Below are 14,195 nucleotides of genomic sequence, written 5' to 3'. Positions count from 1 at the left end.
TCCTGCCCCTCTGATGCTGCCTGGCCTGCTGTGTTCCTCCAGCTCCACACTGTATTTTCTCAGACTCCAGCATCAGCAGTTCTTACTGTCTCTGAATAAGTTTGAAGTACCCTATTTGCTACTTTATACAGAGAAGAACTGTACAGAAATAATGTTCAGTTCAAAATTATAGTCCTCCTTTAGCCAGGGGCCTGCAGACACTCCATGCTGGGCCTTCCCTATGAGAGCCCATACTCTCCCTCTCCCTCTCCCTCTGGCCCAGGACTTGATCTCCCCCCACCCCTTCCCCGGTCTGAGAAGTTGACGTCAACCGCTATCCAGTCTCACCATGTCTAGCTGCCAAAGTACTGGAAATGCTCCATTTGGCACAATCCATGGGGAGAGATATCAGAATCGCCAATCCAATCAAAAGGTCATCACCTGAAAAGTTAACTCTTCTCTCTCCAGAGATGCTGCCAGACCCATTGAGTATTCAGCCACTGATTTTAATTTCAGATTTCCAGCATCTGCAATGTTGTAGTCCTCTTACTAATGACTTTCAGCCCATTAGTGTTTCCCCTAATGCTGGTCAATGAGGGCCTCCCACAATCAAATTCAAGTTAAACCAAGGTCAGACACTTAAGTTAGCAAAAAATTAAAATTCCACAAGGTATCAGCTACGCGTTTTACTCAGGTGATTCTATTTGCAATTAACTGCTGACGAAGAAACAAAAGAGAAAAGCAGTTTTTACAAATGGAATTCTCTCCATAGTGGGAGCGTGTGCGTGTCTGTGTGCGCGCTTTATGTGGACGATTGGATGTTTTATCCAGTCTAGTGCCCCTCCATAGTGGACTCTTCACCCAACGGAATCCAGCAGGAGAAACCAGTAAAACTCACGAATGACCTATTTGTCCAACTTGTCAGATATATATTTCAAAATGAAACTCCAGTAGACATATGACCAGATTGAAGAACAAATCTTTCCCCTTGGGATAGTAGGAACTGCAGATGCTGGAGAATCTGAGATAACATTTTTCTGAAGGGTCTAGGGCCGATACGTCAGCTTTCCTGCTCCTCTGATGCTGCTTGGCCTGCTGTGTTCATCCAGCTCTAAACCTTGTTATCTCTCTTTCCCCTTGGGAAGTAGGTTGTAGCCATTTGCCTAAAACACGGGCCTACAGCGAGGCTGAAGCCTATGTCCCTATTTGACATTATAGGCACACCTCTCTCCAGCATTTGATTCATGGGAATGGTTTCTGACTCCCAGTGGAGACCCTTTCCCACAGGTGGTGTCAATTGGAGTGAAGATTTTGGCAGCCATTACCTTCAGACTGTACTCTCCACAAATACAGCTCCTGATGTGGATAGTGATACCATGGAATTTGCTCATCTCGCTTTCACCCAGCCCCGCTACCTCCCAACCAGTAAACTATATATGGAAAGTGCAATGTTCCCATAAAAAGCATTCACACAAGCAGCATTACTGTGGTGCCAGAGAAGTAGGTATGTGAAGAGCCAAAAAAAGTCACTGGAGTTTGATCTTAAAGAAAAGTCCATACACTAATCTCTCCTTCATAAATCTCAGCTCTATTCTGTCAATTATCCACCCCTCAACCCTGTTGTGAACATACAGATCCCTCACGCTCCTGACGCACCGTTGACCCGGGTGTCTCTAAATCATCTCCATGAATGGCTGCACATTAATGCCAAACAGTTGTGCCTTTCAGATCTCCCCGATCGTTCACATCAAAACGGCGAAAATTCACCGGAGAAAACATGCAGGCTCTCACGCAAACACAAAAGAGTGTGTTGTAAACACTCAATGGCCCAGCGTTTTAGATAGTCCAGTTACTGATTTCACTCCCTGCAGCAGGAAACCCACAGCTGAAAGGTCACTCTGAACCGGACACTGGGTGTCAGCTACAACTCAGTGGGCAGTAGCCCTGCCTCAGACTCGGATGCTGTAGGTTCAAGAGCCACTTGGGCCCCTCACAGTGCTGCGCTGAGGGAGTGCTGCATGGTTTGCCGTCTTGTGACAGGAGACGTCACTTTAAAGGTCAACTTCCTCAGTTCTGAGGAAGGGTCAGCGGACCCGAAACGTTAACTCTGTTTTCTCCTTCACAGATGCTGCCAGACCTGCTGAGCTTTTCCAGCAACTTCTGTTCTTGTTCCTGATTTACAGCACTCGCAGTTCTTCTGTTGTTTTATTCCCTTCCTGATCGATGTGAAGTCGAAAAAGGCAAGGGGTGAGAAGCTACTCCCCAATACCTCTACCAATATTCATCCCTCAACCAGGTGGTCATCACCTCATTGCCCTATCTTGCGATCCTGCTATGCACAACATGGCTGCCGAACTTCCAACACCACAACACTGGCCTTCCTTCAAAAGCACTTGGAAACAGACATCGAGGTAGCAGAAAGACCTAAACGAATGCAAATCCTTTTCTCCTGTGCAAAAAAAGGTTCATAAAACTGCTAAATTCAAGTGTGTGTGGGCTCTGTTCATTGTTATGGATTTTAACCTAATTGCATCCACACTGGGGCTGGAAGAGATAAGGAGGGACAAGGCCACGCAAGGGATTTGCAAACAAGGATAAGAATTTCAGAATCAAGGCCTTTGTAGGCTAAGAGATCAGGAAGCAGGGGTGGGGTGCACTATGCATTCATAGCACAGGGAGCTGCATTGTGAATGACCGGAGAACACGAGGCCTGCCAGGAAGGCATTAGAATGAATCGGGGCAGGAACAAGGGTTTCAGCCACCATGGAGAGGCATAACAGAGGTTGAGATATGTGGTCAGAGCAGTGACATAGCTGTGTGTTTGGAAGATCGCCTCAAAGTCAAGCATGACAGCAATACGTCTGACTAGCGCTCAGACAATTGCCAGAGAAAGACATGGCACTCATGGCAAGGGAACCACTTGTTGCAGAAATTGTCTTCAGTCTCCACAATTCCCCCAAAATATCGACCTGGAAAATATTTCTACCTACCCAGTTTTGTGCCAAACTGTCTGATAATTTCGTGACAATGAGAGGTGGTGGTGAGGTCAAACTTGGCGACGTTGGCATGAAAGCTAACGCCATGTTTCTGGATGGTACCATTGAGGGGCAACTCCTTGATGAGAAGTAGGCTGGCCAAGTGTTGACTGTCAAGGGCTAGCAGAGGTAAATAGCTGTAGAAACAGGAGTGGAAGCCATTGTAAGCAACTCTGGCGGCAATTATAACAGGAACCAAATGACAACTGTTTTATTCTGGTGGATAACATGGAGATGCATTGGAGGAGGATGGCATGGTCAACTGTGCCAAAGGTAGCAAGCAACCAGAAAAGGATGCCTGCTGTGTTCCTCCAGCTCCACACGGTGTTACACCAGAAAAGGATGGCCTTACTGTTGTCACAGTCATGTAGGGTATCAATGGATTCAAACAAAGTTTCAGGCCAGATCTGAAGGGGTTTGCGTGGTGACAACCAGTTCAAGAACTTTAAAAAGAAGGAAGGTAACAGGTGAGTACCCTGTGAGAAGAGTTGTTCCAGGAGATGGATTAATGACAGCCAATATGAAGGAGATTCAGGCAATACAAGACTGAATTATGCCTTCCTGTTGAAATGCCATCAAATTCTCCGAGCCGAGAGATCATTGCCAAAATAATTGGAAAAGCAGTTTTATTTTTGTTCAAAGTTCAATCATTTTGAATAAACAAAATTAATTTTGACTTAACCCAGCAGAAACTATTAGCAGACATCAGGGAACTGTTCAGATGTAGTCATTACACTGTTACATTCAGTTAGAATAATGGGAATTCACTAACAGAGGGCCACAAGCAAATATCTTGTGTACATTTGAGAAGTTTTAATGCGTTATTGATCTGTATCTCCCAGCACTTTCAATTGAATCTTTATTAATCTCGATTAGTGAATAATGACAAAGTGCAATTTACTCCATTTATTTAATTAGTGCAACGTTTTGCGTCTCCATTATCGACTGCTTTTTTGACACTGTTCTGGCTGGGGAAGAAGAAATACACTTTTTAAGTCAACACATTTTGTACCCATCAGCAAGACAGTGAAGTACTTCCAGGTTACAAATGTCAATCCTAAATGCAGCCTAAGTATAGCCATCTTTGAGCAGTCTTGCAAACAGCGTGGTCAGCAGTGAGTTTTAAGTTGCTGGGGATTCAGCCATTTCAGTCAAGACTCCTCCTTTACACCAAAGGGCTATCATCTCCTCAGTCCAAGTTATATTCAGACCCAGAACCTAAAGACTGAAAGCCACATATAAAGCCAGAAACACACTGCCTTTTGCCATAGGTGGAGGCTATCCTCCCAACTGCTAAAATACTTCAGCGTGTACTTCTACATTCAGAAATATCCTTCACGTTCTCCCCTATTCTGCTGTAGGCTGATCTGACTGCAAAGCCACCGGCAGCATTTCAGTATTTCTCTCTGTTCCCCAAGATGCAGTTTCTCGTGTGGAAACCAACAAACTTCCAAACCACCCGAAACGAAAACAAATCTCTCATAACACGGACCATATCTCACTTCTATCCCCGCATCTCCTGTGTTTGCGAGACCCTCCAAAGCGCTCTCTCTCCCCTCCTCTAGTCCTGTTAGCTGTAGCCTCCAATTATGTTTGCTCCATGCTGACATTTATAGCCTAAGGCTGCCAGCTAAGGCATTCACATCAGACTGCACTCTCACTGAAGAAGTAGCTGAGAATTCATTCCCATCTCCAGAAGCATTCAGGTAAAAGGTGCTGCATGTATCGCAGTGACAGGGTGTTGGGTATGCAGTGCTGGTAGTGACAGCATTTACTGGTCAGAGATGTATCTTTGTTTAAAATTCATTCATGGGGCGAGGGTATCAGTGGCTAGGCCAGCATTTATTGTCCAAACAAGAGTCAACCACATTGCCGTGGGTCTGAAGTCATATCTAGGCCAGACCAGGTAAGGATTGCAATTTCTTTCCCTAAAAAAGGACATCAGACAGTTATTCCGACAATGGATTCATGGTCAGCGAACTCTATTCCACATTTCTTTCAAAAATTGGATACACAAATCTACCATCTGCCTTATGTGGATCCTGACATTGCTGAGAGTCTTGCTGGTTCTGCTGAATTTGCACCTCAACCGTTAGAAACCTTTTCTAGGTACTATGCTCAGAAACATTGCAGTAGTCCTGATCGGAGGCTTGGTCAGATCCATACAACAAGAAGTGCCATTTACTTTCCTTTTTATGTTTCTACTTTGTTTCTATTTCCCCTTGGATTCCTGGCCCTTTATTTTATCATACAGGAGGTAGGGTGAGAGCCACTACCTTTGGACTGAGGGGTCTGGGTTCAAGTTCCACCTGCTCTGGGTGTGTGTCAGAACATCTCTGGGCAGGTTGTTTAAAATAACGACAGTAGATATGTACAAAATAAAAATTCTCCTGCCCTCGGGTAGGAGAACCTGGGTCCCCAGAACGTTACCCGGGTCTGTGCATTAACAGTTCAGTGATAATACCACTACGCTATTGCCTTCCTGAGCAAGATGAAGTCAAGGACAAATAGAGGGGAGGACCGCGGAAGCATTCGAAACGATCAGCCACACTGATAAAACACTCCGTTTACATAAGCATTAGATAGCCACTTCTGAGAAAAACAGTCTCAAAAGTCTTGTGTCACCATGGAAGCCATTCAGAAGCGCCCCTTCTATCAACTGGCCATTATATGCATGGCTGATAGAATGACAATGCTCACTAAGCACAGTAAAGTGAACTGAAGCAGGGCTGAGTGCCTCGATTCGCAAATAACACACAAAGCCTGAGAGTATTTGACAAAAAAAACAACTTTTAGCACATTTGCAAGGCAAAGGCTTACACTGCAACAAGGGACCATGGTAACTGGGAGAAGGTAGTTGCTAAAGGAGGTGCACTGATTAAGCAAGATAACAAGGTGTAGAGCTGGATGAACACAGCAGGCCAAGCAGCATCAGAGGAGCAGGAAGGCTGACGTTTCGGGCCCAGACCCAAGCGACTGAATACTCATCTGGCACAGGTTCACCTAATGTTAGTTGTGACAGACTAGGAGCTGAAGAGAGAAGGGACTTGGGTACTCCTATACATAAGTGACAAAGCTAGTAGGTAGATGTTGGAAGGTAGTGTGATGTGGTAAGTAGCATCCCTGTCTCAGGGCCAGGAGCTGTGGGTTTGAGACCCATTCTAGGACTTGAAAGGGGAAGGTGCGCTTGTAGACATAGCCAAACATATTTGGTCTTCAGCTTGCAAATCTATACAATGTTGCCTAATGGCAACACACTAGCTCAGTGGTTAGCACTGCTGCCTCACAGAGACAGGGGCCCGGGTTCGATTCCAGCCTCAGAGGAAACAGTGCAAATGCCACTCATTCTCCCTGGGTCTGCGTAGGTTTCCTCTGGGTGTTCCCATTTCCTTCTAGTCAGAAGATCTGCAGGTCAGGGTGGACTGGCCATGCTAAATTGCCCATAGTGTCCAGCAATATGCAGGCTAAGTAGGTTAACTATGCTAAGTGGGTTTATGGGAATGGGGTTGGATGCTCTTTGGAGGGTTGGTGCAGACCTGATGGGCCAAATGGCTTGATCTGCAGCGTAGGGATTCTGTAAGAATGGGAATAAAAGTGTCTCCTGGCCAATCACTTGGCAGAAAGCAACAGCAATCCACTGCACTATTTTTGCACATAAGCACGGACCCATCCAGTGGAATTCCATGGTTTAACCCTTGGAAACAAGGGCAGGAGAATTTTTGTTTTGTGCATATCTACTGTCGTTATTTTAAACAACCTGCCCAGAGATGTTTTGACACACACCCAGAGCAGGTGGAACTTGAACCCAGACCCCTCAGTCCAGAGGTAGGGGCTCTCACCCTACCTCCTGTATGATAAAATAAAGGGCCAGCAATCCAAGGGGAAATAGAAACAAAGTAGAAACATAAAAAGGAAAGTAAATGGCACTTCTTGTTGTACAGAGCCTTGGTCAGATACAGTCAGGACTACTGCAATGTTTCTGAGCATAGTACCTAGAAAAGGTTTCTAACGGTTGAGGTGCAAATTCAGCAGAACCAGCAAGACTCTCAGCAACGTCAGGATATACAAACCTGGATTGCATCCCTTCATATTTAGTAGCGTCAGGGATTGCTAATTGCGGTGCTCAACACTAAAAGGATTCGACTGGGTGGGAACAAAGCAACAAAGTACTCCAGTGTGAAGCCTCGGTTGTTGGGGGGGGCAGGTGGTCACAATTTTTAAATTTTAGAACTGTGCCACTCAGCAATGAAAAAAAAATCAAGAAGCAGGACATCTTCAACTCTCCTCAGCTGACCTTTTCACGGCTGAGATATTAGTTTTGCTGGGATAAGGGTAACAGGGGATAAAGGAGCAAAGCTTAGCAAATGGAGTTTGGGCTACAGATCAGTCTTCATCTAATTGAACGTTGGAACAGGTGAGAGGTGCCGATGGCCTTCTGCCTCCCGTTTCTCCATGCCTCCAGCAACTGTTCAGCTGCTCAACTCTGAGCAATGTTGAAAGATACTGGAGACTCCAGCTGTGGAGGAAAATGGCAGTAGTTTGAGGGAATTATGCAAGTCCTGACTGAACATAATTCAGGATGGGGCATTGCTAGTACGTTTAGTTAGACCACCAAGATGGCAGGTATGGCATTGTCCAGCCTACAGCATTAATGGGCACATGGCTTAAGGTCCCAGGACATGGATGGAGGTGCAGGAAGCTCTCCTGTTATTGGTAACAGGAAAGAACTTGCGTTGATAACGTGTCTGCCAGTCAACTTCTCAGCCTGAGCATTTTCCTCGGTATAAAATTACGTACCAAGTGTAATCATTGCTGTGATGGGAACGACTGCAGTCAATGTGCACACAGCAAGATCCCAGAGACAGCAGTATGATCAATGAGCTTTGGTGATGCTATTTCAGGGGATGAACATTGATCTGACCACCAGAGCTTTTAATCAGAAACCATGGGAGGTCTCATATCCATCGCAACATGCAGGGCCTGCTTTCAACGTCCCATCCAAAAAAAAAAGACAGCAATTCTGAGAAAGTACCACATTCCTTTGACCTTCACAAAATACAGGTGAGCTTCACAGACATACTGCAGGATCCACCTTCTATCTCCAGGAAGCAACAGCAGTACATCTAACCAAACAGACATCAGATTTCCACTCCCAACAGGAATATTACCATAAGTGAAAATCAAAATGGGAATTTTTGGCCCAGACCCCTGGGCCCTAAACCCTAGGCCATCTAGAACTCCAGAGCCTCACTTGCAGACTCCAGTATACCCCACTGTCCAGGGTCCTGCCTTACACTTGCTATCTACCCTTACTTCTGGTCTGGCAGCACCACCATTTTAAAAAGTTTCCTCCTTTTCAATTCCTTCCATAATCTTTTCCGTCCTTTACTATAACGTTCTCCCGTGTCACAGCCCTCCAAAGATATTTGTGCTCTGTCAATTCAGGCTCATGCATCCTGGATTGAGGGAAAGAAAAAAAATCTGCTTCTGCCCCATTCCATTCCCAAATCTCTTAATCCCCGTGCTCCTTTAAACCTACATCGGTGTCAAAGCTTCAGGTCATCAACCTAATGTGTTCTTGAAGAGGCAATGGTGTAATGGTAGTACAGAGGCCTAGGGCTAGGGTTAGGGTTTCAAATCTCACCTCAGAGCTGTGGGTCTGAACAAGCTGATTGAAAATATCTATAAAAGCTAATCGGAGCATCTTGTGGCACAGCAGTAATGTCCCTAGCTCTGAGCTAAGAGGCCCAGGTTCAAGACCCAGCTGCCCCAGAGGCATGTAAAAATACCTCTGAACAAGTGGATTATAAAAATATCTATAAAGCTAATCTCAGTGATGGTGACCATAACAACTAGCAGCAATTTTGGTAAAAATCCACCTGGTTTACCCATACCCTTTGGGGAAGGCAACCTGGCTTTCTTACCTGGTATGGCTTACACGGGACTGCAAAACTCACAACAACATGGCCGATCCTCAACTGCTCTCTGAATTGGCCCTAGCAAGCTTTTTTTTCCCTCTTTATTCATTCACAAGATGAGTGCATCACTGGCCAGACAGCATTTATTGCCCATCCCTAATAGCCCAGAGGGCAGTTAAGAGTCAACCACATTGCTGTGGGTCTGGAGTCACATGTAGGCCAGACCAGGTAAGGAGGGCAGTTTCCTTCCCAAAGGACATTAGTGACCCAGATGGGTTTTTCTGACAATCAACAATGGATTCACCGTCATAGATCCTTAATTCCAGATATTTATTAAATTCAAGTTCCACCATCTGCCATGGCAGGATTCGAACCCAGGTCCCCGGAACGTTATCTGGGTCTTGGATTAACAGTCCAGCGATAATACCACTAGGCCATCATCTCCCTAGTTGCATAGTTTGGGGGTAATTAGGGATGAACAAGTGCTAGTTTCACTAGCAGTGTCCACACCTTGGGCAAGTGTCTCAGGCCAAATGTTGTTTGACTATTTCCCCTGTAAGAAAAGGGCCTTAGGATGCTTACTTTTGTCAAAGACACTGTGTAAAAATGCAAGCTGCTATTTTATTCTAGTAACTGGTTTACATATATACGCATTTCGAGAACACAGTCAAATAATACAGATCCCATTTGGATGACAGGGTCAATCCATTAGTAACTTAGATCATACAGCCCAGGACAGGCAGGGCAATGAATGCATCTCATTATGTTGTTGAGGTTGATTTTGGAGTACAGGGGCCAGGAGTCAACGGAAGCCAGTTAGAATGGGTTTCTGGGTGTTTGAATTGTACAGAGGTCAGTATTAAACCAACAGCATCAAACTGCTAAGATCCTTTTGATTCACTTGCACACTGACATCACAAGATAGTCCAGGAACTTGTGCAAAATCTAACATTTCTCCCTGGCATCCAGCAAGAACACAAAGGGGTCATAGGAGACACAGGCAACGGCACTGCAGTTATCTACCAGGTGTCGGTCTACACTAGTGCCATTTGCAATGGAGGCTACACTCGCACAGGATGGGGCACAGCATGTGAATCCCATTCCTAAACGGGGAATTTCAAAGGCTTTTTGATCAAGATTACAACAAGTCAGATGCCACATGCTTAGAGAACACAAAGCCACAAGCAAGGAGGGATCCTAGAATCAAAGATGTCCACTTCCCAACTGTCATTATCAAAATCAGATCTGAATTCCCTCAATTCAACGTGCTTCAAAACCGGAAGAATGTCAGTTATTCTTTCTTCCTAACCCCTGGGAAACTTGTCTTTATTCCCCCCCTCCAAGTCTTTCTAAATCCTGCTTTTAAGAGAGGCAGGAATTGCCACGGCTTGAGCAATTGATCTATTTTTGTTCACCTCACCACTCTTTAGGCACCCGTCTACTTCTGCATACAGCTTCACAGATTCTGTATTGACTGGATTAAATATTTAGGGAAAGTGCATTTATTAAAATCCACCTACTTTCTCAAAGTGCTGCTCCATTAAGCGATTCAAAATGTGCTGTGCTCCAATTTAAAATTCATCCTCGTGTACAAAACCTACTGTGTTTCACCTTAAGGATTTTTTATGCTGTGCCTTCAATGCATCAGCAAGTTTCAATTTGCAAAGCAAATGGAAAAAAATGGGTCAATATCCAAACAAACCAGGAGCAGAAGTTGTGCAATTGCTGTTATTAATTTCTACATGTCGTGCTCTCTTCTCACTATTAACTGTGGGAGAGTACAATTGACACATTAAAAAAGTACGCACCTGAGATTAAGCTCGCTAGAGCAATCAGGTTAAAGTTCCCAGAACCAATCATCACCCCGCACCGATCTTTGTGCCAATCCCAGTTCAATGTATTCTCAGAGGGTTTTGTCACATGATCTCGTCACCACACACGCCACATGGGCCATTGGTTCATCTTCTCCACCCAATGAAAAAGACAGACCGTTAACCAATTTGAAGAATTTGGGCTGCCTTTTGAAAAATAATATATATTACGATATATTCCAGAAATGCGTTTAGTGTGTGAGCACTACAGAGTGACATCTGCTGGATGCTGTATGCATTGAGAACAGAAACAGCACAGATACACACACCTCCACCTTTCTACTGATGAGCATTTCATAGAACGGTTACAGTATGGAAGCAGGCCATTCAGCCCATTAAGTCCACAGTGGCCCTCTAAAGAGCATCCCACCCAGAGCCACCCCTCCACCTTTTCCCTCTAACCCTGCATTTCCTTGGCTAAAGGTAGCCACTTGTCGAAAGGAGGTTTGCAGCAAACGTGGGGAGCTGGTACCCAGAAATTAGCTGGCATAGCCAATATCCGTTCCCTTTCGTTCTGTACTCCCAGGAACGAATTCCTCCAACTTCGCACTCAGTAACCCCTCTGTCCCAACATTCCCGGGCGAGATATCGAAAGCAGCAAGTTACATTGGATTAATTATTGCTAGCAGCACAGGGATTTGTTGTAAAACGTGCTAACAGGGAGGTAAAGAGAGAGAGAGAGAGAGAGAGAGAGAGAGAGAAAATTTTCCGATTTCGCTGTAATCTTTCCTTCTGGAATTTCAACAATTTACTGCCTTTTTAGTGCGTGCTGCCCTTTTAACCTCAAAACTTCCAACTTTTTAAAAAGCAGGAACCGCAAGGGCAGAAACAAAGATTTGGCTGGGCTGACCTACGAGTGTGTTATCTTGATTGTTCAGTGGCTGGGGCCCAGCAGGAGCCAAAATGGTGGTCAGCAGCGAAGCAGCTGGGGAGCCCAGGAGGGACTTGGCACAGCTTGGGGCAACTGCGGGCCCATGGCTTAAGAATGGACTGTAATGTTTAACTTCCGACTTTATTTCTAAAAAAGAACTGTCATGATGAACTTTTTAAAAAAGTATTTCTTTATTTTTGTTCCTCAGTACCTTTGTACCCAAGACGGTACCGGGAATGGTGACATTGCCCGCCTTTCACAGCAATCCAGGATGCGGGACAATAAAAACTTAAATCTACATCTTAAACTACAGAGTCTTTCCTTCGGCACGTCAAAGCCTCAGGGTTGCCAACTCTACCTAACACACAATTCCGGGAGACGTTGGTTGAAGTAATTTTACGGAAAGCCAGCAATAATCGCAGGCAGGTCCCAAGGGAGCACCAGGAGAAACGTGAAGAAAGAAAACAACTTTAGCTAAACATACAGGGAGGGCTGTCGAGGTGGGGATTATGAGTTTATTCAAGGCTGGGACAGATAGATTTTTAATCAGGAAGGGAAATCAAGGATCGTCGGGGAGAAAGGTAGGAAAGTGGAGTTGAAGGTTATCAGATCAACCGAAAAGCTGAGCAGACTCTATGGGCTGAATAGCCTCCTTCCGCACCTACGTTTTCTGCAGGATGCCCAATAATTCAACTTTAGAAGGAAATAAAGGTTCACTCACTCTTAGGAAGTTCAGATCAGTGGCATGCTTTCAAAAAGGGACATTGAAAGGCCACCTAAACTAAGGAGAAATACCTTTCACGAGAAAATAGGTTGCTGGAGAAACTCAGCAGCTCTGTCAGCAGTGGAGAGGGAAAGCAGGGTTAATGTTTGGGTCTGGTGACTCCTGTTCAGAATTCCAGTCCTGGATTTGTTTTCTTTTTGACAATCATCTTTCTCTCTCTCTCTCTCCTTAATAAAATGAAGTCACCAAACTCCTGCTCACACCTTTCGTGTTTTATCTAGAGCTCGCTGTTCATGCCTGACCTCAATGAAGTTTAACACCCATCAGACTATCAAATAATTGGAGTCCTGTTGGCCTTTTCTTTCCCAGTTTAATAGTGACTTCAATAGGATAGGGAAGCACCACGCTGGGTACGGTGTCAATGTGAGGTAATGCATCATGACAGTGGGAGTTAGGGTCTCTACTCTGGCACCATTTGTTGACACAGCAGGCATGGAGGCCATAGACCTTGTGGGAGAGGCTAGGAACAGAGGGCATTATATCAAAGTAAAGAGTCACCCATTTAAGACAGAGAACAGAGGATTTTCCTCTGAGGGGTGGAATTATTTACTGCTAAGGGCTGTTAAGGCTGGGGCATTAACAGTACTCAAGATTGAGACAGACATGTTTAAGAGAATCAAGAGTTATAGGCTGAAGGGCCTAATGCTGCTCCTGTGTTATGATCTTAGTGCCAGATCTCCTAACCATCTTCAGTTCTTTCATCAATGACATTACCTCTATTATAAAAAGGTCAGAAGTGAGGATGTTTAACGATGATTGTACAATGGTTGATACATTTGAGACTCCTATCATACAGAGGCAAATCAATCAATGTCCACATGCAGCAAGACATATTCACTGTACAGATTTGGGCTGACCAGTGTAACATTCACGCCATCAGTGCTAAGTAATGGCCATCTCCAAGAGAAAATCTAACACCCATCCTTGACATTCAATGGTACTACCATGCCTGAATCTCTCACCATCAACATTGAGGTTACAATTGGCCTGGACTAGCCATATACAAACTGTGGCTAAAGACCTTGTCAGAGACAAAGTCTGCAGAGAGTAACTCACCTACTGACTCCCAAAAGCCTGTCCACCATCTACAAAGGCACAGGTCAGGAGTGTGATGGAATACTCCCCACCTGCCTGGATGGGTACAGCTCCAACACTCAAGAAACTTAACACCATCCAGGACAAAGCAATTTGCTTGTCTGGCATCACATCCACGAATGTTAGTTCTGGTGCTATGAACACTCAGTAGCAGCAATGTCTACCATCTACCAGATGCACGGCAGAAATTCACAAAACCCCAAGGACCACACCTACCAAACCTATGAACTTTACCATTGAGGACGACAAGGGCAACAGATACATGGGAACACCGCTACCTACAGGTTTCTCTCCAGAGCACTCACTATCCTCACTTGGAAACATGTCATCAATCTTTCACTGTGGCCTTCTAGAACGTCAACCCCAACAGCATTGTGGGTGTACCCACACTAAATGAATTGCAGTATTTCAAGATGGCTGCTCACCAACATCAATTAGCAACGGGGCAATAATAGCTTGCCCTGCAGTTAAATCCCAAACGCCGGAAATGAATTTTCAAAGCTTGCATTTATTTGGCACCTTTAACCGTGGTAAAGCACTTACGGTGTTTCACAGGAGTGTTTTCAGACAATATTCAGTAACACTAAGACACAGAAGATTTCGGGACAATGGATCAGAAGGTTCAATCACAGAGGCAAGATT

The 14,195-nt window shown here is 44.9% G+C and overlaps 1 protein-coding gene across 1 annotated transcript in view; it reads right to left on the bottom strand.

Moving 5' to 3' along the window:
• large1 (LARGE xylosyl- and glucuronyltransferase 1) overlaps positions 1 to 10,813 on the bottom strand; it is a 420,017-nt gene extending 409,204 nt beyond the window's left edge. The window contains exon 1 of the mRNA XM_048607545.1: positions 10,741 to 10,813. The gene's annotated coding sequence lies outside the window, so the exon portion shown is untranslated. The remainder of the gene's footprint in view (positions 1 to 10,740) is intronic.
• Between the last annotated feature and the right edge of the window lie 3,382 nt (positions 10,814 to 14,195).

The sequence above is a fragment of the Rhincodon typus genome, chromosome 18, assembly GCF_021869965.1.
Source record: "Rhincodon typus isolate 14 chromosome 18, sRhiTyp1.1, whole genome shotgun sequence".
In the NCBI taxonomy this organism is placed as follows: Eukaryota; Metazoa; Chordata; class Chondrichthyes; order Orectolobiformes; family Rhincodontidae; genus Rhincodon; species Rhincodon typus.
This window is presented reverse-complemented; position numbering and strand designations above follow the sequence as displayed.